Below are 26,496 nucleotides of genomic sequence, written 5' to 3'. Positions count from 1 at the left end.
ATTTTACCATCCATTTGATGTATGCTTGTATCTGATGGTCCTGAGGAAGGGAGCAGGGCTCCTGAAACGCGTAGACCGATGCAACAATAAAGCTTCATTGATCTGATCCTTTGGCTGGTGATCATTGGCACGGCTTTGAAGAACCCGGTTTCTACCTCTCTCTGTTATGATTGGTGACGTGAATGAGCTTTTGAGTGCCTTCACACTCCGTATACGGAGCCTGGGACTGAATTCTGTTGCTGGAAGTGAGGTGACGCTATTAACACAGTGTGGAACGCATTTGCGTTCCACACGTCTGAGCCCTGATACCGGAAGTGACATCTAAGGCTAGGTTCACATTTCCATTGTTTTGCATCAGTCACATGCGTTGCTTGATGCATGTGACTGATGCGTTGTACAACGGATGACAAAGAACAGAAATCATTGTCGGACTAAGTTGTGTGCAGGGGGCGGAGCGCGAGGGGGGCGGAACGCGAGGGGGCGGAGCCGAGCGGGGCCGTGGCGCTGAGGACGTCAGTGCCGCGGGGACTGCAGGGCTGGGGACAAGTGAGTGTGTGTGTGAGTGTGTGTGAGTGTGTGTGTGTGTGAGTGTGTGTGAGTGTGTACACATGCGGAGTGCGGGAGGGGGCGGAGCCGAGTGGGGAAGTGTCAGCCTCCTTGCACACGTATCCAGGGTAAATATCGGGTAACTAAAAGCAAAGCACTTTTTGCTTGGTTACCCGATATTTATCTTGGATACCAGCGTACACCGCTTAGCGCTGGCTCCCTGCACATATAACCACTGTAAATATCGGGTAACTAACCAAAGCGCATTGCTTGGTTACCCGATGTGTATCCTGGTTACGGGTGCAGGGAGCTAGAGAGAGCATGCGCAGCAAAATCCTACGGATTGCGCTGCTCAAAAAACGTTACAGGCTGCGTTGCTCCCGCCCGGCGGTCAGTTAAAAAACGATTGACCGCGACGCAGCGGATGTAACGCAGCATCATCAGTCGCAATCCGTCACTAATAGAAGTCTATGGGGAAAAACTGGATTCCTGCAAAATATTTTGCAGGATACCGTAATTCCTCAAGGCGACAGATTGTGACTGATGCAAAACAACGGAAGTGTGAACCTAGCCTAACGCTTCCAGATTGCATAGGATTCGGGGGAAGGTGATGCGCGTCATTGGTCACAATGAGAAGGAGGATGGGACATACCTCAAGACTCCAGAGGGACCCGGTACAAGGTGATCTCCTATACCCTCCTATAGGGTATTTAAACCAGGTGACGGGGCCGGATATGTGTCATCAGCCATTGTATTGTCGGAGTGCGTTCTTATTTGAGAGCAGCATGATCCCTGAGTAAGTACTTCTTTGTATGGGAAACTAACAATGGGAGAGAGGAGATGGAATGCTTATCTGCATGTGTTGTTATTATTACAGCTGGTAAAACTACCTTACTGGAGGACTGTTTTTTTCTGTGGATGACTTTGTCAGAATGTGAGTACTTGAATCTACATATACAATTTCCTTAATTTGGTGGATATTTTGGCTACTATATTAATTCATATGTATTGACATTACAGTGTGTCATCTTGATGTGGTCTAATTGTGGACAGCCCCTGATGAACCTCCAAATGATTGCTATGGGGGAGAAACGCGTCGGGCAATTAGCTGCTGAGTGTGGCTAAGTACTGGCCATTTGGCCGTTTTTTCTATCATCTATTGTGATGAACATTTATGTTATTGCTACATTCACATAGGGAGGATGGTGATGCTGCCATGACCCTAGAAAATGACTATTGAGTCATAACATTCTACATCCCTTATCCATTATTTCTGTTTTGACCATTATGGTCTTTAATAACTATTTGGAAATTAAACATTGATGTTTTGGATATGAGGAGTAAAGATTACTAATCTGGATGGATGTGATGATATCACTGTGGATTTTGTAAGGCCCTCAATTAGACCAGCTGCACCTATAGATATCAGTATAGGGTCATAAGGGCCAGTCCTCATTGAGCGGGGGTGCCATTCTTCGCTACTTATAGGGTGCCAACCTCCGCGGTCAGGAAGGGTGATACTAGGGAATTTGTCCCGGGGCCCGTCTCCTGAAGTGTATGCTATGAATAACCTGATTTTACTTGCACTTTTTTGAAATTTGTGTTTATAATAAAGTTTGATATTTTATGGGGGGTGTTTCCTTTTTGGTTTCTGGTATCAATACCCCTTGTTGTATCTATGTGAGGTTTTCTGAATTCTATTGCAGGCAGCCTGGACTATTTAAGGGGTTCAGTCCCCAGTCCCCTCTTCGCTGCTGATGCTTCAGACTCTTTGGGTTGATGAGGGACCCTGGAGATCCATTCACCTGGCAGAATTAACAGTTGACCATAAAGTGTCCCGCTGTCCTAAGGTCTGGTCCCCCTCTTGTTCGGTGTCCCGCGGTTCCTGGAGTATTCCACTTCCACATGTAACCCACAGTTCTTGGAGTCCTGGTACCATACTCTACAGTCCCTCACTCCTGTTACAGCCCTCTGGTGTTACTTTGGGTCTTTCCCTTTCTTTCTGTACTTTCACTCTCGACTTCTTCTCTCCTCTCTACGCCTCCTCACAACTTCAACCTCTCCTCACGCCTTCCTGCCAACTTCCCAAATGACCACTGCCCCCCCCCCCTTGCTGGGTCTCTCCCTACAGATTGGGTTCCAATTATCCAATCAGTGCCCATCCCTTTTATCTGTTGCTAGGCAGTCTCAGTCTAGTGTTGGGGTTTGTGTGTGGCCTGAAGGTGCTGGTGTGTTGACTGGCACGGATATTTAAAGTTTCCACAGGTTACATTAGGGGCACCTGATACCTCAGGGGTGCTACACGCGCATTCAGCAGTGACCTCACTGAGGCTATTTACGGTCACAGCTGTGAGCGGAAATCAACTGAGTGAAGTGACCGGTGATCACGCGGCTCATTCATTCTCTGGAGCACACAGATGGCAGTCATGTTCTAAGACGCTCACTGTGATCTTTAGATGTAACAGAGTTGAATCACCCTGGGACCTTGTGTGTATTATGTCAGACCTGCAGGGGTGTGATTATGTGGTTAATAAAGTGGTGAAAGAGTGTGCCTTTTGTATTTTATTTCAAATAATTGATTTTTTCGATGTTTATGTTTATTTCTTTTCACTTATTACAGATTGGTGATGGGTGTGTCTCATAGACGCCTACCACTACCAATCTAGGGCTTAGTCACAGCTATGAGCTGCGATTAACCCCTGATATTGCCCCGATTGCCACTGCACCAGGGCAATTCGGGAAGAGCTGGGTAAAGTGCTGGGATTGTTGCATTTAATGGATGCGATAATCCTGTGCAGCTGCAGGCTAATTTTAGGCTGGGTCTCCCCAGAATGAGAATACTGCACACCTGTGGGCTTTATCATGGCTGGTTATAAAATTTGGGGGGACCGCACGCTGGCTTTTTTTTCTTTTAATTATTTATTTATTTAAATACTTTAAAAACAGCATGGGTCTCTCTTATTTTGATACACAACCAAGATAAGCACACAGCTTGGGGCTGCAGCCTGTAGCTGTAGGCTTTATCTGTACTGGGTATCATAATATGAGTGGACAGTAAGTGAAATTTTATTATTTATTTTTTTTACTGTACGATAGACCCACAGACTTGGTCTGTGATTGGTTGCAGTCAGATGCTGTCACACAGGCTGGGAGCCCGTCTGACGGCAACCAATCACAGACTCTAGTGGGTGGGGGAGCAGTGAATATGCATGAGACTAACAAATGGCACCAAAAGTAGGAGGGGCCGCGGGAGTAAATACAGTTAAGCCTAGAATGTATGGGCACCTTCCAGGTTAGTGGGCATGACCAGCTGGGTTAGTAGGCATGTACGGCTTGGTTACCGAGCTTGGTGATATTTTCTCTATTCCACTGCAATCTTACTTCGTCCCCCCCTGCCTCATGTGATAGGGACCTGTTGAATGATGTCATACCTCAAAGGAGCCCATACACTATAGCATTTGTCTAGCAGATACAGCGATGTCAGAGACTGGTATATGGTGCTTGCTTTACTTTTTTTTTTTTTTTTTCTTTAAACTACCCGAGTGCTGGATCCAGGTAGGTCAATCCCTGCCCGGCCCAGCACTCTGGTACTTTTGAACCCTTGCTGTTCTGGACATCACAGAAGTGCAAAAAAACGCTGTAAAACGCCACAAAAATGCCACATAAACCGCACCAAAAGCGCAGATGACTCCCAGAAGACATCCTGTTACAAGATCAGGTTTTAGTCAGGGAAAAAAAACGCTGCAAAAATGCCCTGTGTGAACATAGCCTTAGGCTAGAGCCCCACTTTGCATTTTGAACCTGCGTTTCTGCAGCGTTTTGAGCTGCAGCGTTTTATGGCCAAATGGTTTGCATTTTGTTTTTCCATGTTATCCTATGGAAATGGTGAAATTTCTGACCCCACTTTGCGTTTTAAAACGCTGCGTTTAATTTGCATATTTTGTGGCAAAAACCATGCGTTCAAAGAAGCAACATGTCAATTGTTTTTGCCATTTTGGGTGCGTTTTGCTAACATTGAAGTCTATGAGAAATGGCAAAAAACCAAGATTCCAGCAAATTCCTGCGTTTTACCTGCTTTTCCAGTCCGGAAAACATGCGTTTTGGACTTCAAAATAATGATTTCATATGTCCCTTTACACACACACATAGTCCAACAATTTAAAATAAGATTTTAAATAAATTAATGCAATTTTTCCATTAAATATCATATTACCGCTGTAATTTCATTAAATTAATCTATTTTCATTATTTTTCACAAAAATATAGATTTGATACTTTTTTTCCAATTTTTTCATTGAGTTTGACTATTTAAACTTTATTTAGCAGTGTCTTGATGTTCAAAATGCATCTATCAAAACGCAGGTGGAAAAGCAGGTAAAAAGCGCTGAAAACGCATCAAAAACGCGGTAAATACGCATGCGTTTTCAGCGCTAAATTTCTGAAAAAGACAACTTTGGTCAAATCAACTAAGCCCAAAACGTGCCTTTAGAACTGCAAGTAGGAAAACGCAAAGTGGGGCCCTAGCCTTAGGGGTACTTTGCACGCTGCGACATCGCAAGCCGATGCTGCGATGTCGAGCGCGATAGTCCCCGCCCCCGTTGCAGCAGCGATATCTTGTGATAGCTGGCATAGCGAGCATTATCACTACGCCAGCTTCACATGCACTCACCTGTCCTGCGACGTCGCTCTGGCCGGCGATCCGCCTCCTTCCTAAGGGGGCGGGTCGTGCGGTGTCACAGCGTCGTCACCGCGGGTCGTGCGGCGTCACAGCGACGTCACACGGCAGGCGGCCAATAGCAGCGGAGGGGCGGAGATGAGCAGGATGTAAACATCCCGCCCACCTTCTTCCTTCTGCATTGCAGCCGGGACGCAGGTAGGAGATGTTCCTCGCTCCTGCGGCTTCATACACAGCGATGTGTGCTGCTGCAGGAATGAGGAACTACATCGTACCTGTCGCTGCACCGGCATTATGGAAATGTCGGACCCTACACCGATGATACGATAACGACGCTTTTGCGCTCGCTAATCGTATGAAAAAGGATTTGCACACTACGATATCGCCTGCGACGCCGGATGTGCGTCACTTTCGATTTGACCGCACCGACATCGCACCTGCGATGTCGTAGTGTGCAAAGCCCGCCTTAGGGTACATGTACATAGAAATACACTGCTATGTATAGATGGATCTCAATATATCAGTATAATCTGCCTGTGATATTGTAACGGGGTGCCAGGGGTGCCTCCGGCCTTGTAGTCGTGGCCCTTGCTATCAGGCTTACCCCTGGTTCCGCCGTCACTTCAAGATCGGGAGATGACTTGGTGGGGCAGAGTGTGGTGGTGCAATTGTCGGACGTCGTACAAACAGTCTTCAGGCAGGATGTAGTGAAAACAAAAGACATTTTTTATTGCACTCTCCTTCACAATCCGGCAGTTGTAGATGACACTTCTTGGAGCTGGGGGACAACCTGTCCTAACGTACCCTCCCGTGGGGATGTGCCCTGGTTAATCTGCTTCGCCGGGCTCCCACTTCGGCTACACACACACCGGACCCACACCGGTTGCTTCGCTCTCTGAGGTTCCGTTCACTCCTGTTCTCTCCGGCGCCCCCTATGGATTCAGCTCCCACACTCTGCCCCTTGCTGTTCACTCTCTCACGTCCCGGATCCAACTGCCTCACACGCACACACTTCTCCTCCCTCCCCCCTGGTTTCTGCCGGCTCCTCCTTCCACTATGGTGACAGCCGTCCCACCCGGCCACTAGGGGGTGCCCAAACACAATACACATAAAAATAAAACATTTTTATTAATAGCATTTCCGGGCTAACTATGCTCCCTTTGTAGGGGGTCTGCCCACCCACTACATACCTCCCCTCTTAAAACCCGAGCCTCCCGGCAAGGCTCCCATCTAAAAATCACATTTTTAAAACTAAGCAAAACATGTTCAATAAACTGCGAACCTGTCCACAGGAGGGTACCCGAAAAAGGGTGCACCAGTCCAGCGCCCAGAGTTCCTCCCGGAAGCTCCCGGTCTTGGTTGTGCCCGGAGGCTTGGCAGCGCTCCCGGTCTTAGGTGGTAAACGGCAGGAACACAAAAGCTTCTTCATATCAGCGACGCGGAGGAGCCCCTGGCTCAGTCCAGCAGCAGACTCTCTCCGGGCTCAATCACTTGAACGTTGCTAACTGTAACTTCAAACAACACCGGTCTTCAAACACGCCGGTCCAGATGCTTTTACTCCGGGTGCAAAGCCCGCTTCCATTCGGCTCTCTGAGCCCTGACGTAGTCCGACAAAGACTGCCCGGGCTGTCGGCGTAGCCTCTGGAAGGGCTCATAGGCGACGGCAGGCTTCGGTGCCGTGATCTCCTCAGTCCCCGACGGGGGTGATGGGGTCGCTACCCGAGGCGGCTGAGGTACATCCAGGACGATTATCGGATGTGTGTTGATGTTCTGGCTAATAGCCAGCACCGCCGGGGTTCCCTTCTCCGGGTCAGTGGTCGGTCCGGGCATCACTTCCGGAGCTACGGCTAAGGTGCGTCTTGGATGAGAGGATTCGGCCAGTACCGGTCTTGGCTGCGCCCGCCGCCGGCATTGGTGTTCCTCCCACTCCAATTCTTGCTGCCATTGAGCAGCTTCTTGTGAGGTGGGCATTCGGGTTACGCTAACTGCGAAGAGGCCTCGGCATCCCACCTCTGGTATGAACCGGACCTTCTCCCCCGGGTATAGCGTGTGTAGGCGCTGAGGTAAGCCTTCGACATCTAGATGCACCCGATTGTAGAAATAATCATCTCCAGTTGTCTCCTCCCGGATGAAGCCGTAGCCCTCTTGCTGATTGAACTTCACCACGATTCCCGTGGTGAACTGTAGCTCAAACTCTTCACCCCGGGGACCGGCCATCATCTCCCGGGCCACAGTCTCAGCGAGCAGTCTCTCCTGTACGGGGTCCGGTTCTGGGGACGGAGCCTTTCTTTGAGGTAGGGGAGACGGATGCACCGGGTCCCAGAAGAAGCCCCAGCTATCCTTTTCCAGCTTCCGGGTAGGTGAATCTTCCGGGGCTTGTACGGGAACCGGTGTCGGCGGTCCCACCGCGACGGGCGGGGGTGTCTCCAGGTCTGGGTATGGGATTCCCAGGGGCCGATTCCCCGACGGCAGCGGAGTGGTATATGTCGCCCGGACTTCTGTGGTAGTCGCTCCGGTCAGGGCGTCCCAAGTGGTCACCCAAGTCACCTTGGTCGGGCGCCCTTGTCCTCCTGGTACAGCCGGTATCTCGAAAGGTAACACTTCCGCAGCTGCAGCCGCAGACTGCTTGGGACGTCCTCGGCCCAGGTGGGTGAGTGCCATCGCGGTCTCCATCTCTTGTTGCTGCCTGGAGGTCTCCATCTCGTTAACACGCTGTAGCTCTGGCAATGGCGGCGAGGTCGGTGGAGAAGCTGGAGGAAGTGGAGGCGGGCCTACTTTTCCCGCTCTTGGGTATACTCCACCCCCAGTCTCACACATCATATCGACCCCTCCGCGGCGGTTCTTCTTTTTCTTCACAACACCGCCCACTTCACATGTCTTCCTTCGTGCCCTGGGACCGGCACCTCCCCTCTTTGGGCGGAGTACTCCGAACTCCTTTTTCGGCACCGGCCAGCCCCAGGCTCTTCTTTTGGTGCCAACTTTTCGCGCGCTTTCTGCATCTTCACAGACGACGGCCATCTTGCCGCCATCTTGTGCCCGGTCCAACGCTGCAGGCACTGTTTCCTCTTCCCACCGTGGGATCGGGGATCTTCTCCAATAGTCCGGATCTTGGGCCCTAGGCACCACTTGGTCTCCCTCTTCTGGGAGCGGGGCCCCTTGCATAAGATCCGGATCCTGCTGACTACGCCACATGTAACGGGGTGCCAGGGGCGCCTCTGGGCTTGTAGTCGTGGCCCCTTCTGTCAGGCTTACCCCTGGCTCCGCCGTCACTATCGGGACGGGAGATGTCTTGGTGGGGCAGAGTGTGGTGGTGCAGATGTCGTCCGACGTATAAACACTTTCCAGGCATGGTTCGATGCAAATAAAAGACATTCTTTATTTCACAACTCTTTCCAAAAACCGACAGTTACAGATGACTTCACGTTCTTTTCTTAGCTGGGGAAAGCCTGCCCTGACGTCTCCTCCAGTGGGGATGTGCCCGGCTACTCTACTTCACCTGGCTCCCACTTATGGCTACCCACAGCCCGGACCCACACCGGGACTGCTTCGCACTATGAGGTTCCGCCCGCTCCTTTTCTCTCCGGCTTCCCTGTTCTTCCAGCTCCCTTCTTTCTTTCTTTCTTTCTTTTTGCCCACTCAGCTCCACACTCTGCCCCTGGCTGTTTCTTCTCTCCCGTCCCGGACACAACTGCCTCACACACACACACTTCTCCTCCCTCCCCCCTGGTTTCTGCCGGCTCCTCCTTCCACTGTGGTGACAGCCGTCCCACCCGGCCACTAGGGGGTGCCCAAACACAATACACATAAAAATAAAACATTTTTATTAATAGCATTTCCGGGCTAACTATGCTCCCTTTGTAGGGGGTCTGCCCACCCACTACAATATTACAGTCTGAAATGCAGCTTCAAGTGTACAAAATCCTCCACTAAAACAGACCTTAAATATTTCTTAGAGATACCTTATGCTTAAGTATGTTTAGACAAAAATGCTTTGGAATAGACATCTAATGCATAAAGGTAAAAAGTGATAAGTAGATTGAAATGAGATTAAAATCTTCTAATAGGATAAAAAAATGAAAGTTTAATAAAATATCTGAAAAAAAACATTGCAACAGCAGTCACAAGAAAATTAATCAACACAGAACTTTGATAAGATTATAAAGAAGGTTTTAAGAGTAAACATTCACTTGCAGTCAAAAATGTCTGCAGACACCATAAAAAGCATAATCCCATAGAGTTTTGAGAAACTAAAGGAAACCTATCAGATGATTTCAATCAGAGATTGGCTGCACAATTGGAGCCACTAAATTATTCTATGAAATACTTTGAACATCAAATATAAGACCATAGCCAGAGAGAGATCAGTCCGGCTTCGTCCCTGGCCGGCTCTTCTCATCCTTCCTGTTGGTGAATGACAGGTCTCTCCATTGTGTGGCCATAGGGAGAGACCTACTAATCACTTCCAGCAGTGCTGAGATCAGCCGGCCAGTGGTGGCGCCAGACTTGTCTGGTCTCCAGCTATGATATCAGGCTGGATCTTCAACAGATGACAGGTTCCCTTTAAAGATGTAGTATATGATAGATGAAGATTAGATTTTAACTACATTGATGTGTGACACTTCTTGAAAAATACTCATCTACTTCATTACAAACTGACAAGCCACCTGTCCTGTAAGGCCTAGGGCACATGGCTTGTAAAATTGAACAAGTGGAATGCAATAAAAAATTGCATTCCAATTGGACTAATGTTACTCTAGTGGGTCTTTCCCATCTGCAATTTTTTTCTCAGCCCTAATTGGACCGAGAAAAAAAGCGCAGCATGCTGCGAGTGACAGTTCACTTGCACCCATACAAGGCTATGGGTGCAAGTGAAACATCGGACCGAGAAAACAAGCACAATATGCTGCGAGTGAAAGGTCACGCACACCCATACATGTCTATGGGTGGGAGTGAAATGTTGGACTGCACTCGGATCACACCGGAATGCAGTGCGGCGATCATGTACCGCCCCGTGGGCTCGGCTGCGACTGCCAAGCCGCTCGGATCCTTGCTCGTACTGCGGGTGGTGGCTCGAGCCTTTCACAGACCCGGGGGTCACGTCGCTCTGCAAGGGAGTTGGCGCTACATGCAGGGATTTGGGTATTTGGTTTTGAATGACAGTTCGTGACGCCACCCACGGGTTGTGGTGATTATGGACTCCACCGCTGTGGTGAAGGTACGGGGATCCCGGGAGTGGTGTAATGGCGCAGCTTGGTGTTGACCCCTCCGTGGGTAGGGAGTGTTGGTCCCGGGGCCTGGTAGGCGAGGGCTGGGGTGCAGGGCGAAGTGTTGCGGTGCGGTGCCTGATGGCACTGGTGTACTCACTCTGACACAAGACCGGTAACATTTTAATAACAAGACACTGGAGTCTGTGGTAAACCAAACGGAGTGATGAACGGGGCCCGCAGCCGGCTGCAGCTTCTTCCAGACTAGGTTGGTGATCTCCACCTTTCTCCTGCACCTCTGTGTAAATGTTTTGACTCCTGTGCCTAAACACCGGTAGGCTGCTCCCCGACTGGTATATGCCGGAGGAGCCCATTTGCCCACAGACGCTGGCCCTTTGGGTCTCTATGCCTTGGCGGTGGCGTTACCCTATATGGTTGGGCTGTTGTCTTCTAAAGGGACTTGTGTGGGGTAGGTCCTTGAGTCCAGCCCGCAATCAGTTGATTCGACTCAGCCCTGTCGGTTCAGGGCTTTTTACTGGGTCTGAGTACCCTGCCTGGTGCTCCGGTATCCAGCTGGCTCCCCGGTTCGGTTCCAGTGGGCCACTACCCTGTCCCAGTCCCTTACGGTTCCACCGGTCGTCTTCCCGGCCTCCTGCAGGCGGCCACCACCGTCTGCCTCCTTGCCAATGGTCACTGGGGTCCAACCCAGCCACCGGAGTCGTCTTTGGCAGGCTTGAGCGCAGGTCTGCCTGTGAACTTGTCTGCTCTACACTCCTACTTGAACTTGACTCAGACTCAGACTGTTTTTCTCGCCTCCAGGCTTGTGAACTCCTCGGTGGGCGGAGCCAACCACCTGGCTCCGCACCCTGGTGTGGACATCAAACCTGGAGGGTGGTGACAAGGGTTTTGGTTTGGCTGGTGTTACCTAACTGGGAGGGGGGTGTGGTGTTGTGTGTAACTACCTGGGACAACCTGGATAGTCCAGGGCGTCACAATCACATCAACTGATAATGGAGGAGATGGAGAGATTAATCCCTCCCTTTCCTCCGCAGATGTGATCCAATCGCAGGAACAGATCATAGTATAATGACCCTCGGCTCATGCTCACAGTAGAGCGGGAGCCGAGGGTCATTAGCATATCGCATCTGATGCTCTCGCATTGGATGCCATATGATCGTGTGGCCCCAGCCTAACACCAATTAGGACATGAGACATCTCCCTGCACTGGTCAGTAAAATGTTGCATGCCATGGATGCCAAATTGGTGTACAAACTCCACAAAATGTCATCTGTGGTGTCTGACTGGCATAAAATAACTGGCTGTCCACAATTGATATATGTGAACCCAGGCTACAAACAATTAGTGGTAGTGAAAATCTGTCATGATGTATAATGCTAACCTATCATTAGCAGAATATAATATAGTTTGCTTTCACATTCGGTGGTATTTAGGTTTTGGTTCCCTCTGTGTTTTTGGTTGGCACAAGTCAGGTAAATCTGATCTAATATGAAAACCAGTCATATGACTCAGAAAACTTTCAGAAAAAGGTCAAAGAGAGTTTGGCATTGCTCATAAAATCTGGAACTCTTTGTACTGTAGAATTTGTTTTTTTCCAGAGTTGTTCTATAAATGAAGATTTTGGAATCATTCCCAGTCTCTCCTACTGTGAAAGTTCATTTTCATTGCACTTAATAGTTGTAGTTATTACAGTAAACTTTAAGAAACCTATTTTTAGGTGACATTTCAAACCCAACCTCTATACTTTTGTTTTTTATAATTTTATTAAATTTCCATCATCCCTGGGAATGTTTGTAGGGCAATAGTTCCTATAACTAAAAAGCAATATTTACCTTTACACTACTTTAACAACTGTTACAATATGTAGCAATACTTGTGAAGATACTTCATATTTCATGGTTGTGTAGATATTTATCTGCATTAATTTAATCATAATATCTTAAAGGAACCTGTCAGATTCCCCAAATTTCCCAAACTACCACCAGAATCACATATATTTTATTTTTGGACAAAAGGGTGCTTTACACACTGCGACATCGCTAACGATATATCGTCGGGGTCACGTCGTTAGTGACGCACATCCGGCGCCGTTAGCGACATTGCAGCTTGTGACACCAATGAGTGACGATCAACGAGCGTAAAAACGTGAAAAATCGTTGCTCGTTGACACGTCGTTCATTTCTTTAATATCGTTGCTGCTGCAGGTACGATGTTGTTCGTCGTTCCTGCGGCAGAACACATCACTATATGTGACACCGCAGGAACGACGAACATCTCCTTACCTGCGTCCACCGGCAATGAGGAAGGAGGTGGGCGGCATGTTCTGGCCGCTCATCTCCGCCCTCCTCTGCTATTGGACGGCTGCCGTGTGACGTCGCTGTGGCGCCGCATGAACCGCCCCCTTAGAAAGGAGGCAGATCGCCGGCCAGAGCGACGTCGCAAGGAAGGTAAGTCCGTGTGACGGGTGTTAGCGACGTTGTGCGCCACGAGCAGCGATTTGCCCGTGACGCACAACTGATGAGGGCGTGTACGCTCTCTAGTGATATCGGTACCGATATCGCAGCGTGTAAAGCACCCTATACTGTTACTGCTGGACAAAACTGAGGTACTGCTATTGTCACTGTGGAATTGAAGGAAAAGTGGAAAGGGTATTCTAGAAGCGATTATCCATAGACAGTAGTTTTTTTGTAAAAATAAATTTGCTGGTACGCATCTCTGAGGCGAGGAGCGGTGGGGGGGGGTGCTGTCGTCAGGCGCGCCGCCGGCTGACATTGAGAAGCAGGGGGGGGGCGGCGGCAGGGTGTGCCGGTGCCAGTGGAGAGAGAGTGGACGATCATGTGAGCACAAGTATGAGATTTGTATACTTTTGGCCACATTCTGATTTCATGTGTCCAGCCTCAGTCAATTCATTTTCATTGAGCATGTCTGTTCAGCACGTGACCACATCTATGTAAATCGCATACTTGCAGCTTCATAACCTCCCACTCTCACCGCCGGCACCAGAGAATCCTGACAGTGTGCTCACTGTGAGAATTCAGAGGTCTGCACAGACACAGAGTGACTGCAGACTCATCACAAGTTTGGACAACCCCTATAATGCTCCTAACAACATAAATAAAACCATAGTAACCCTTAACGAGATTGTCCACTACTTTAACATTAATGACCTTTCCTTAGGATAGGTCACCAATGTCTGACTGGTCAGGGTCCGGCACCTGGCAACCCCGCCAATTCCCTAATCTAGGTGTTGGTGGTGGCAGGTGGCCGGAAGTGCTCAGTTCTGGACCTGCTCCGTCTTCTGATAGTGGTAACAGTCTCCTGTTAAAATCAATGAGGCGGATGTGCAGTACTCGGCCGCAGACACCATCAGAGGATGGAGCAGATCAAGAAATAAGCATTTCTGGCCACCTGCACCAAGGACAGCTGATCAGTGGGGGTCCCATTGCGCTCACATCAGAAGCAATGTGCAAGTGGGACAAAGGCCTAATGATAATACATTGTCAGTATCACAAATAAACATTTACATTCAGGTGCCTTATAGATGATGTTGTCTCCGGTTGTTTCTTTCTATTCTTCATCTTGTCCTGATGCTATGATGACTTTTCACATTCACATCTTGTCTCTGCAGATTTCCATCTTCTCTGGTCTTCTGTAACACATCCCAACACGATGCCCCTAAAAATAGCAGAATGATTATAATACTTCTACTTAAAAATATCTGCCCTACACTGTGCCCCAGAATAAATAATGGCCCCTCACAGTATTCTCTGCCCAAAATATGACCCACACTGTCCCTCTTATGGTACATGGCCTACATATTCCCTGTCTTTCCAAACTGATATCAACATGAAAAGAGGTCCATTTATATCAGAGGACACTCCCAACATCAAATGTAGTTTAAATGTGAGAAAATATACATCTATTTCCTCAGAAAAGGAGAACCCATGTACATGGTAAAAAATTAATTTTTATTAAGTAAATAGAAACAATCAATATCCAATGCACCACACAATAAAATGAGATATATGTAGGAAAAATACCAATACAAGAGGGCAAGCAGCATTATTTATATTGCACGTGACTTTGTCCATAAATGAACATATAAAGTGACTGGTGCTAAAGTCCACCTGAAGCTACGGACATAACAAATTAAACCAGTAGCCATACCATAAATACAATGTGTCCCCTTATACTGCCCAGTCTTTATACTGTGCCCTCATCACACTCCCCCTCCTTGCTATGACCTCACACTGTCCTCCCATTCTGCCCCCTCTCCATACTACCTCCTCCAATACCCAGTCTTTATTCTGTGCCCCTCACATTCTTCTCATCCCTTACTGTCTCCTCACTACCTCCTGTGTGTCCATATACTTTTCCACCTCACTCCCCATCCTACCCACTTGCTCCTCATACCATGTCACTCTTTATTCTGTGTCCTCAAAATTTCTTTCCAGTTCGCTCCACATCCTCTCTGTCCCCATGCATGAAACCTCATCCTTTCTGTCCCCATGCATCACCTCTCATCCTCTCTGTCCCCATGCATGAAACCTCATCCTCTCTGTCCCCATACATCACCCCTCATCATCTGTCCCCATGCATCACCCCTCATCCTCTCTGTCCCCATGCATATCCCCTCATCCTCTCTGTCACCATGCGTCACCCCCTCATCGTCTCTGTCACCATGCATGAAACCTCATGCTCTCTCTCCCCATGCATGAAACCTCATCCTCTCTCTCCCCATACATCACCCCTCATCATTTCTCTCCCCATGCATGAAACCTCATCCTCTCTCTCCCCATGCATGAAACCTCATCTTCTCTGTCCCCATGCATCACCCCTCATCCTCTGTCACCATGCATTACCCCTCATCCTCTCTGTCCCCATGCATCACCCCTCATCCTCTGTCACCATGCATTACCCCTCATCCTCTCTGTCCCCATGCATCACCCCTCATCCTCTCTGTCCCCATGCATCACCCCCTCATCCTCTCTGTCCCCATGCATGAAACCTCATCCTATCTCTCCCCATACATCACCTCTCATCATTTCTCTCCCCATGCATGAAACCTCATTCTCTCTCTCCCCATGCATGAAACCTCATCCTCTCTCTCCCCATACTGTGTCCAAAGATACTTCCCCCTCCCCATCCTCTCTTCCCACCATACTCTGTCCACAGATAGTTCCCTCCCCCACCCATACTGTGTATATACATATTTCCCCCTCCCCACCCTTTGTCCCCCCAAAGTGTGTCCACAGATAGTTCCCTACCCCACCCTCTCTCCCCCATACTATTTCATAAATACTCCCCTCTTACCCCATAATGTTCCTCCTCCGTGTCTTCTTCAGCTCCACAGTGGAGCACTTATCAGCGTTTCTCTGCCGCCTCTGCGCTGGCTTCCGGGTCAGCAGTCTGATCAGCTGACCTGATCACATGAAAGCCGTTGCTCTGACCTGGAAGTCAGCGACGGCGTCACCGCTTCAATTGTCCTCGCATCTGACAGATACAAGGACAATTGAGCAGTGGGAGCCGTGCGCTGCAGACTCTATGAGTGCGGCTGTCAGCGTGACAGTCACACTCAGAGAATAGCGGCTTCCACTTTGGCAGACTTCCACACCGCCGCATCAAGCAGCCCTCCAGCGCCCCTCCAGCTCCTCCCTAGAGACGCCTCTGGCTTGTGCCTCCGCTCCACATGGCTAATTTGTATAGTTTATAAATTAGCCATGTGGACAGAGCCAGAGGCGCTCTTCAGATTTTCCGGTACGCCGTACCGGCGCGTACCGCCGCAAAATAAGCACTGTCCATAGATGTCTGTTTGTTACTTTTTGTAGAGAAGAATTGGAAAATGTCATAGTGGTCTGTGAAAATGAATGCCTGCAATTGAGGATGCTATTGGAGTTATTTGTGCGGTATATCCACTATACGATCATTGTATGATGGTAGTATTAGTATCAGTGCAGTGATTTTTATTAATGCAACATAGAGAAAGATGGTCACCACAAAACTAATTGCTGTCAATGGGATGAGACAGGACTTCACTTAGGCCGGAGTTCCACTTGCGTATGACTCACGCGAGTCTCGCATCGCATCACACGGCATTGCCAGACACTCTCCAGACAAGAGCGTCTCAACTGCATAGAAATGCATGTAGCCAACTAGCTCCTGTCCGGAGAGTGTGCGGCCATGTTGGGTAATGTGATACGATACTTGCGCAAGTCATACGCAAGTGGAACGCCGGCCTTGCAAATAAATACTGGTGCGCAATCAAAGCCACAAGAGCAGAACATGCAGAAAAAGGAGAAAAAAAGCTGAAAGGTATGAGAAACTGCACCACCACAAAATATTGAATATCGCTGTGAAGTTTATTTGGTAAGAGAATCTATTCCACACAATTTAAAAAGCAATTAAAAACACTGAAAGATGAAGATGTATATATATATATATATATATATATCTATATATATATAATTGCCTTATTCTGTCTGTCTGTCTGTCTTGCTCCAAAATTGTGTCACCGTGACAGTGTCACCGTGACAGTGTCGTTAGCGTGACAACTGTCGGATTGGCCGCTGGGCTCGGCCTGGCCCCGCCCCCCCCCCACGGATTGGCCGCTCGCCTCGGCCTGGCCCCGCCCCCCGCATGGATTAGCCGCTCACCCCGGCCCTCCGCACGCATCGCCCGCTCCAGCGTACACCGGCTCCCGGTACACATGTGCAGGGAGCCGGCATACGCTGACGCCTCGCCCCGCTCGCCCCCGCCACACGTTGGCACACTCAGCCCCGCCCCCGGCGGACATAACCTTGCGATGCTGGGATCGTGATGGAGCCGGTGTACGCTGGTAACCATGATACACATCGCGTAACTATAGGAAGCTCTTCCCTTAGTTACCCGATGTGTATCATGGTTACCAGCGAACACCGGCTCCCGGTACATATGTGCAGGGAGCCGGCATACGCTGCGGTCAATAATGAAGTGTCATGCAGCGGTGAAAGAGTTAAAGACACTGCAAGACACTTCATTATAGGCAGCGGGCACCCGCAGAAGATAGAAGACAGAAGAAAGAAGACCCCGCAGTCATACTCACCAGACGCCGACCGGGAGCAGGTGAGCGCATCAAGGTCCTGCAGCGGCGGAACACACACACACGCACACACACACATAAGAACAGTCACACACACATCAGATCACACTCACTCACTCTCACACACACCTCACACACACATCAGATCGCATCCACACACTCACAACATCCAGTGATATCGCTTACTTCTCGGCGGCGATACTGTGCATGCAGTGACCTTCCAGGACCTGCCGGAGGATCACATGGCCGGAAGCATGTGGTATCTCCGGATGTTGTGAGTGTGAGCGCGTATGTGCGATATCGTCTGTGTGTGTGTGTCTATGCGATCGGATGTGTGCGTGTCTTCTGATGTGTGAGTGTATGCGATCGGATCTGTGAGTGTCGGCAGAAGGCAGAGGAGCACGGCGTGCAGCACAGCTGCTGGGACCGCCCACCGGAGGGCACAGGGAGAAGTGGGGTGTGAGTGTATGTGATCAGATGTGTGCGTGTATACTGTCTGTGTGACTGTGGAGCATGATGGGCGGTGCACAGCATGGGGGATGGAGCACGATGGGGAGTGCGCAGCATGGGGGATGGAGCACGATGGGGGGTGCGCAGCATGGGGGATGGAGCACGATGGGGAGTGCGCAGCATGGGGGATGGAGCACGATGGGGGGTGCGCAGCATGGGGGATGGAGCACGATGGGGGGTGCGCAGCATGGGGGATGGAGCACAATGGGGGTTGCGCAGCATGGGGGATGGAGCATGATGGGGGGTGCGCAGCATGGGGGATGGAGCACGATGGGGGTGCACACCTCCCCCCAAAACACACACACACAGCGCCGCACAACACACCACACACACACTAGCTGGGAACCACAAACACCGTCCTACACAGACACCCACACACAGACAACGCCGCACACACACAACACCCAACACACAAACACCGCGGCATACACAAATATACGCACATACCGCGCAACACACACACTGCACAAAACATACCTCCCCCAAAACACACACACGCACTCCACACCCACACAAACAACACTGCAGACACACAGCGCTCCACAAACAACGCAACACACAACGCAACACACCATACAACACCGCTCTCACACACCCCCACACCCAGACAACACCCAGAACATTTACAGCGCCCTACACAAACACTGGCAACTGCACACAACAACATGTATATATATATAACAAAAAACATACATTAACTACACAATAAATTCTAGAATACCCGATGCGTTAGAATCGGGCCACCTTCTAGTATATATATATATATATATATATATATATATATATATATATATATATATATATATGCACTATTATGTACACATTTTATACTAAATATAAAAATGGGGGTTCACTTCAATAGGAAAGTCAGTGATCTTGGTCCTTTTAAACACCACAAGGATAGGGAAATTTAATATACATCAGTACAAGGATGTATATAAGTTAAATAAATATCACACAATATATAAACAGTATAATATCGATGGAATAGCCATAATACATACAATCCTGTAAAACCCGAATAATCAGTCAAAATGGTCCAGGTTCCTGTAGACCACGACCCCACGCGTATCGCTAGCTTTGTACCTTCAGCAGGGATGTGCCTCATAGAAAGAAGCTTACCTATTTATACCTGTCCCTAAATAAATTAACCACCACCTGTATAAGATGAATTTATCATTGGAAGTTTACTGTGCTGAAATACCTGTATTTATTTTGTAGAAGATTAATTCTTAAAGCTATCCATGACAAACTGCCTGACGATGGATCTGAGGTGGACTGACAAGTCTTCACAGTTCTATTGGACCTGTTACAGTAAAACAGCTCTTATCAGGATAGGAGAAGTGTTCCATATCGCAATCCTTCTACGGTTACCCCCGCATTATCTCTGGTCCCTCCTGTTAAAACCTTTTTTGAGGTCATGAGGAATGAAATAGGAAAACTACCCACAGACAATATCAGACATCAAAGTTTGAACAAGCATGATCGACAGGTCTTATAAAGTGTGCGCCTTAGGCCGGTTTCACACATCCGGCTTTTTGCCGTTTTGCCGGATGCGGCGCTCTCCCGTACAGTTAATACAGTACAGTGACAGCGCAACAAGCGCCGGTCACATGCTGTCATGTGACCGGCGCATGTGACCCGGAAGTTACAGCGCTGTCAGTGTACTGTATTAACTGTACGGGAGAGCGCCGCATCCGGCAAAACGGCAAAAAGCCGGATGTGTGAAACCGGCCTAAATCACACCTTCCTAATAAAGGAAGCTGATTTGGGGGGTAACGTGGTCTTATGGCTCACAAATATGTATGTCAACAAGGTATATAGGCAACTTAATAATCAGTTGTAAAGAATGTGAGTATAGGATCCAAGATAAGCAAATTTGAGATAAAAAAGATTCTTTATTTGAACAATTTAAATTAAAGTAAAAAAAGGAGGTCCCTAACAATAGACCCAAGGTTGTCTGAAAGCAAAACCCATGTATAAATATCAAATAGATGCATACACTGTATAGTCACTATATCCAGGCAATAAATATATATTAAGATAGGGTGAACAACTAGTGTCCACAAGATAGCAGTGTATTAGCAAGATCTATTTGTTTAAAATGAAAAGCATATTATATCTGCATGAACACATGCTAGAAAAAATATAAACAATTGATATGTGGCGCCCCTGAGGCTTCAGTCGCCACAGGGTACTGCATCTCCTTTAAGATGTAAATACCAATAAAGTAACCAGAGTAAATAGCCAAAATAAAATGAATAATTTTTATTGAGGAAATGTCAAAAGATAAAAATATTTTTTAGACATTTTGAAGACAAAAATGGGGGGGATTTAGCTGGTGAACAATCCTTCCATTAACCACTCCACTTTATACACGTGTGTATCCCATAGACAATACAGATAATGTACTCAAAATATTCAAGAAAAAAATCAGAAAATGAAGTTGACAGAACACATCCTGACAAAATTGTAGGTATTGTCAAGAAAGCACAGATATTTCCTTCATATCTATATATATAATTGCCTTATTCTGTCTGTCTGTATGTCTGTCTGTCTGTCTATCTGTCTGTCTGTCTGTCTGTCTGTCATGCTCCAAAATTGTGTCCTTACGGTGACACAAAGATGATTGGCCGCTGGGCTTGCCATGGCCCCGCCCCCCCACACGGATTGGCCTCTCGCCCCGGCTGTCTGCAGGCCCCGCCCCCCTCACGCAATGCACGCTCGCTCTTGCCCAACTGACACGTAGCTCCGACTCCCAGGTAAGTACACACACACACATCAGATCACACTCACTCTCACACACACCTCACACATCACATCCACACACTCACAACATCCTGGGATATCGCTTGCTTCTACACCGGCTCCGTCACGATCCCAGCAGCGCCAGACATAACCTTGCGATGCTGGGATCTTCACGGAGCCCGTGAACGCTGTTAACCATTATACACATCGGGTAACTAAGGTCCCTTGGTTACCCGATGTGTATCATAGTTAACAGTGTACACCGGCTCACACTCACTCTCACACACACCTCACACACACCTCACACATACATCACACATACATCACACATACATCACACATACATCACATCGCATCCACACACTCACAGCATCCGGCGATATCGCTTGCTTCTCGGCCTCGATACTGTGCTGTTGTGACCTTCCAGGACCTGTCGGAGGATCACATGGCCAGAAGCATGTGGTATCTCCGGATGTTGTGAGTATGAGCGCGTATGTGCAATATCGTCAATGTGTGTGTGCGTGAGTGTATGCGATCGGGTGTGTGAGTGTCGGCAGAGGAGCATGGCGTGCTGGAGGAGGCTGGGAGGAGAGAGGCTGATCCTGGGGAAGGCTGGGATGGAGAGGCTGATGCTGGGGACAGAGAGGCTGATGCTGGGGACAGAGAGGCTGATGCTGGGGACAGAGAGGCTGATGCTGGGGACAGAGAGGCTGATGCTGGGGACAGAGAGGCTGATGCTGGGGACAGAGAGGCTGATGCTGGGAGGAGAGAGGCTGATGCTGGGAGGAGAGAGGCTGATGCTGGGGACAGAGAGGCTGATGCTGGGGACAGAGAGGCTGATGCTGGGGACAGAGAGGCTGATGCTGGGGACAGAGAGGCTGATGCTGCGGGGAGAGAGGCTGATGCTGGGAGGAGAGAGGCTGATGCTGCGGGGCAGAGAGGCTGATGCTGCGGGTAGAGAGGCTGATGCTGGCGCAGCATGGCGGATGGATCACGTTTGGGAGTGGCGCAGCATGGCGGATGGAGCACGTTTGGATGGAGCACGTTTGGGAGTGCGCAGCATGGCGGATGGAGCACGTTTGGGAGTGCGCAGCATGGCGGATGGAGCACGTTTGGGAGTGCGCAGCATGGGGGATGCAGCACGATGGGGAGTGCGGAGTATGGCGGATGGAGCATGTTTGGGAGTGCGCAGCATGGCGGATGGACCACGTTTGGGAGTGCGCAGCATGGCGGATGGAGCACGTTTGGGAGTGCGCAGCATGGGAGATGGAGCACGATGGGGGGTGCGCAGCATAGGGGATGGAGCACGATGGGGAGTGCGCTGCATGGGGGATGGAGCACGATGGGGAGTGCGGAGTATGGGGGACGGAGCACGATGGAGTGCGGAGCATGGCGGATGGAGCACGATGGGGAGTGCGCAGCATGGCGGATGGAGCACGTTTGGGAGTGCGCAGCATAGGGGATGGAGCACGATGGGGAGTGTGCAGCATGGCGGATGGAGCACGTTTGGGAGTGCACAGCATGGCGGATGGAGCACGTTTGGGAGTGCGCAGCATGGCGGATGGAGCACGTTTGGGAGTGCGCAGGCATGGGGGATGCAGCACGGATGGGGAGTGCGGAGTATGGCGGATGGAGCACGTTTGGGAGTGCGCAGCATGGCGGATGGACCACGTTTGGGAGTGCGCAGCATGGCGGATGGAGCACGTTTGGGAGTGCGCAGCATGGGAGATGGAGCACGATGGGGGGTGCGCAGCATAGGGGATAGAGCACGATGGGGAGTGCGCTGCATGGGGGATGGAGCACGATGGGGAGTGCGGAGTATGGCGGATGGAGCACGTTTGGTAGTGCGCAGCATGGCGGATAGAGCACGTTTGAGAGTGCGCAGCATGGGAGATGGAGCACGATGGGGACGTGCGCAGCGTGGCGGATGGAGCACGTTTGGGAGTGCGCAGCATGGGGGATGGAGCACGATGGGGAGTGCGCAGCATGGCGGATGGAGCACGATGGGGAGTGCGCAGCATGGCGGATGGAGCACGTTTGGGAGTGCGCAGCATGGCGGGATGGAGCACGTTTGGGAGTGCGCAGGATGGGAGATGTAGCACGATGGGGGGTGCGCAGCATAGGGGATGGAGCACGATGGGGAGTGCACACCTCCCCCCAACACACACACACACGCGCGCGCGCACTGCACAACACACCACACACACACACACTGGGAACCACAAACAACTGCCCTACACAGACACCCACACACAGACAACGCTGCACACACAAATATACGCACATACCGCACAAACACACACATTGCACAAAACATACCTCCCCCCCAAAACACACCACACACACACAAACCGCGCAACACACACACACAACGCTACAGACACACAGCGCTCCACAAACAACGCAACACACAAACAACACCGCTCTCACCCCCCGCCACACCCAGACAACACCCAGAACATTTACAACCCCTACTACACACAACAACATCTATATATATATATATATATATATATATATATATATAACAAAAATCATACATGAACTACACAATACGTAAATTCTAGAATACCCGATGCGTAGAATCGGGCCACCTTCTAGTCTATATATATAATTGCCTTATTCTGTCTGTCTGTCTGTCTTGCTGCAAAATTGTGTCGTTACAGTGACAACCAGCGGATTGGCCGCTGGGCGCGGCATGGCCCCGCCCCCCGCACAGATTGGCAGCTCGGCTCGGCCTGGCCGCGCCCCCCCGCACGGATTGGCCTCTCGCCCCGGCCCCCTGCACGTATTGGGCGCTCGGCCAGGCCCCGCCCCCCTCACGCATTGGATGCTCGCCTCGAACCCACATGGAGACGCCCGACTCCCAGGTGCCAAGCCCCCCCGCACGGATTGGCCGCTCGGCTCGGCCTGGCCCCACCCCCTGCATGGATTGGCCTCTCGCTCCGGCCCCCTGCACGTATTGGGCGCTCGGCCAGGCCCCGCCCCCTCATGCATTGGATGCTCGCCCTGGCACCGCCCCCCGCACGCATTTCCCAAACCCACACGGAGACGCCAGACTCCCAGGTGACTGCTGCAGCCCCGGAAGCCCACACCGGCAGGACTAAGTGGAGAAAAGCCACTAGCTTACCCCGCCTGCTGGCACACGTGTGCCGGAGCCGGCATAGGCTGGTAACTATAGTACACATCGGGTAACTATAGAAACCACTTTCCTTAGTTACCCGATGCAACTAGCTTACCCCGGGTCCCGCACACGTCGGCACTGTCGCTTTTAATAGTTACCTTTTCTCCACTTTGTCGGCGCGATCCCGTGCACTGTGTACACTACAGTTGCCGCGCGACAAGCTCCGATCACATGTTGTCATGTGACCAGGAAGTTGCGGCGCAGCCACTGTCCTGTACACAGTGTACGGCTGCTTTCAGACGTCCGTGTCACACATAGCACACATGCATGTATATACACACAAAGCAGACACACATGGATACACCGAGCGCATACACACATACCACACATGCATGTACACACACACACACACACACACTCTGCTGTACACTCACCCAGCGATGCGGACCCCGGCACTGAAGTCCCCAGCGCTGTTCCTGCTTCCAGCTCCTCAGGGCACTGAATATTCAGTGAGTATAATAAGCGGCGATAAGGAGCGGGAGGCAGCAGAGCCGGAGACAGCATTGCTGGAGAGAGGTAAATATAGAAAATATTTTCATTAAAAAGACCCATATTTTCTCCGGTATGTTTTACACTGATGTCGCACGGCTCACATCAGTGTGTGATCCATGTGACATCCGTGCTGCCGGAGATGCCTGCATGTGTGCATGCGGGGTCATGAAAAGTCACATGGTCCGTGTGCAAACACGGACGTGTGAGGCACATCAGAGAAAAACATGGATACATGTGACATCCGTGTTACAAAACGCATGTCACACGTACCTAAAACACGGACGTCTGAAACCAGCCTACGGCAGCACGCCGGATCCGACAAAGTGGAGAAAAGCTGGATGTGTGAAACCACTAGCTTACCCCAGCTCCCGGCACACGTGTGCCGGAGCCAGCGTAGGCTGGTAACCATGGTACACATCGGGTAACTATAGAAACCGCTTTGCTTAGTTACCCAATATGTAACATGGTTACTAGCTTATCCCGGCTCTCGGCACACGTGTGCCGGAGCCGGCGTAGGCTGGTAACCATGGTACACATTGGGTAACTATGGAAACCACTTTGCATAGTTACCTGATGTGTTCCATGGTTACTAGCTTACCCCGGCTCCCTGCCCATTCAGATCGTTGGTCTCCCACTGTCAAACTCGCTGATGCGTGCTGCACAGCAGGAGACCAACAAGCAAAAAATAAACCAGCACTGTCTCTTTGCATAGTTACCCAATGTGTACCATAGTTATGAGTTTACCGACGTACGCTGGTAACAAATGGTACACAATCCTGTAACTATGGAAAGCGCTTTCGTTAGTTACCCAATGTGTACCATGGTTACCACCTTACCCCCGGCTCCTGGCACACGTGTGCTTGAGCCGGCGTACGCTAGTAACCATGGTACACATCGGGTAACTAAGCAAAGCGCTTTACATACTTACCCGATTGTGTAACATGGTTACCAGTGTACGCGGGCTCCCTGCCCATTCAGATCGATGGTCTCCCACTGTCAAACACGCCGATGCGTGCTGCACAGCGGGAGACCAACGAGCAAGAAATGAACCATCATTATTCAAGACTTGATGATTATATTATTACTAGAAGGTGGCCCGATTCTACGCATCGGATATTCTAGAATTTACGTATTGTGTAGTTCATGTATGATTTTTGTTATATATATATATATATATATATATATATATATATATATATATAGATGTTGTTGTGTGTAGTTACCAAGTGCTTGTGTAGGGGTTGTACATGTTCTGGGTGTTGTCTGGGTGTGGCGGGGGGTGAGAGCGGTGTTGTTTGTGTGTTGCGTTGTTTGTGGAGCGCTGTGTGTCTGTAGCGTTGTGTGTGTGTGTTGCGCGGTTTGTGTGTGTGTGGTGTGTTTTGGGGGGAGGTATGTTTTGTGCAATGTGTGTGTTGTGCGGTATGTGCGTATATTTGTGTGTGCAGCGTTGTCTGTGTGTGGGTGTCTGTGTAGGGCAGTTGTTTGTGGTTCCCAGTGTGTGTGTGTGTGTGTGGTGTGTTGTGCAGTGCGCGCGCGCGTGTGTGTGTGTGTTGGGGGGAGGTGTGCACTCCCCATCGTGCTCCATCCCCTATGCTGCGCACCCCCCATCGTGCTACATCTCCCATCCTGCGCACTCCCAAACGTGCTCCATCCGCCATGCTGCGCACTCCCAAACGTGCTCCATCCGCCATGCTGCGCACTCCCCATCGTGCTCCATCCGCCATGCTGCGCACTCCCCATCGTGCTCCATCCCCCATGCTGCGCACTCCCAAACGTGCTCCATCCGCCACGCTGCGCACTCCCCATCGTGCTCCATCTCCCATGCTGCGCACTCTCAAACGTGCTCCATCCGCCATGCTGCGCACTCCCAAACGTGCTCCATCAGCCATACTCCGCACTCCCCATCGTGCTCCATCCCCCATGCAGCGCGCTCCCCATCGTGCTCTATCCCCTATGCTGCGCACCCCCCATCGTGCTCCATCTCCCATGCTGCGCACTCCCAAACGTGCTCCATCCGCCATGCTGCGCACTCCCAAACGTG

The sequence above is a fragment of the Anomaloglossus baeobatrachus genome, chromosome 4, assembly GCF_048569485.1.
Source record: "Anomaloglossus baeobatrachus isolate aAnoBae1 chromosome 4, aAnoBae1.hap1, whole genome shotgun sequence".
NCBI lineage: Eukaryota > Metazoa > Chordata > Amphibia > Anura > Aromobatidae > Anomaloglossus > Anomaloglossus baeobatrachus.
The sequence above is the reverse complement of the archived record's forward strand: the minus strand, read 5'-3'. Positions refer to the sequence as shown.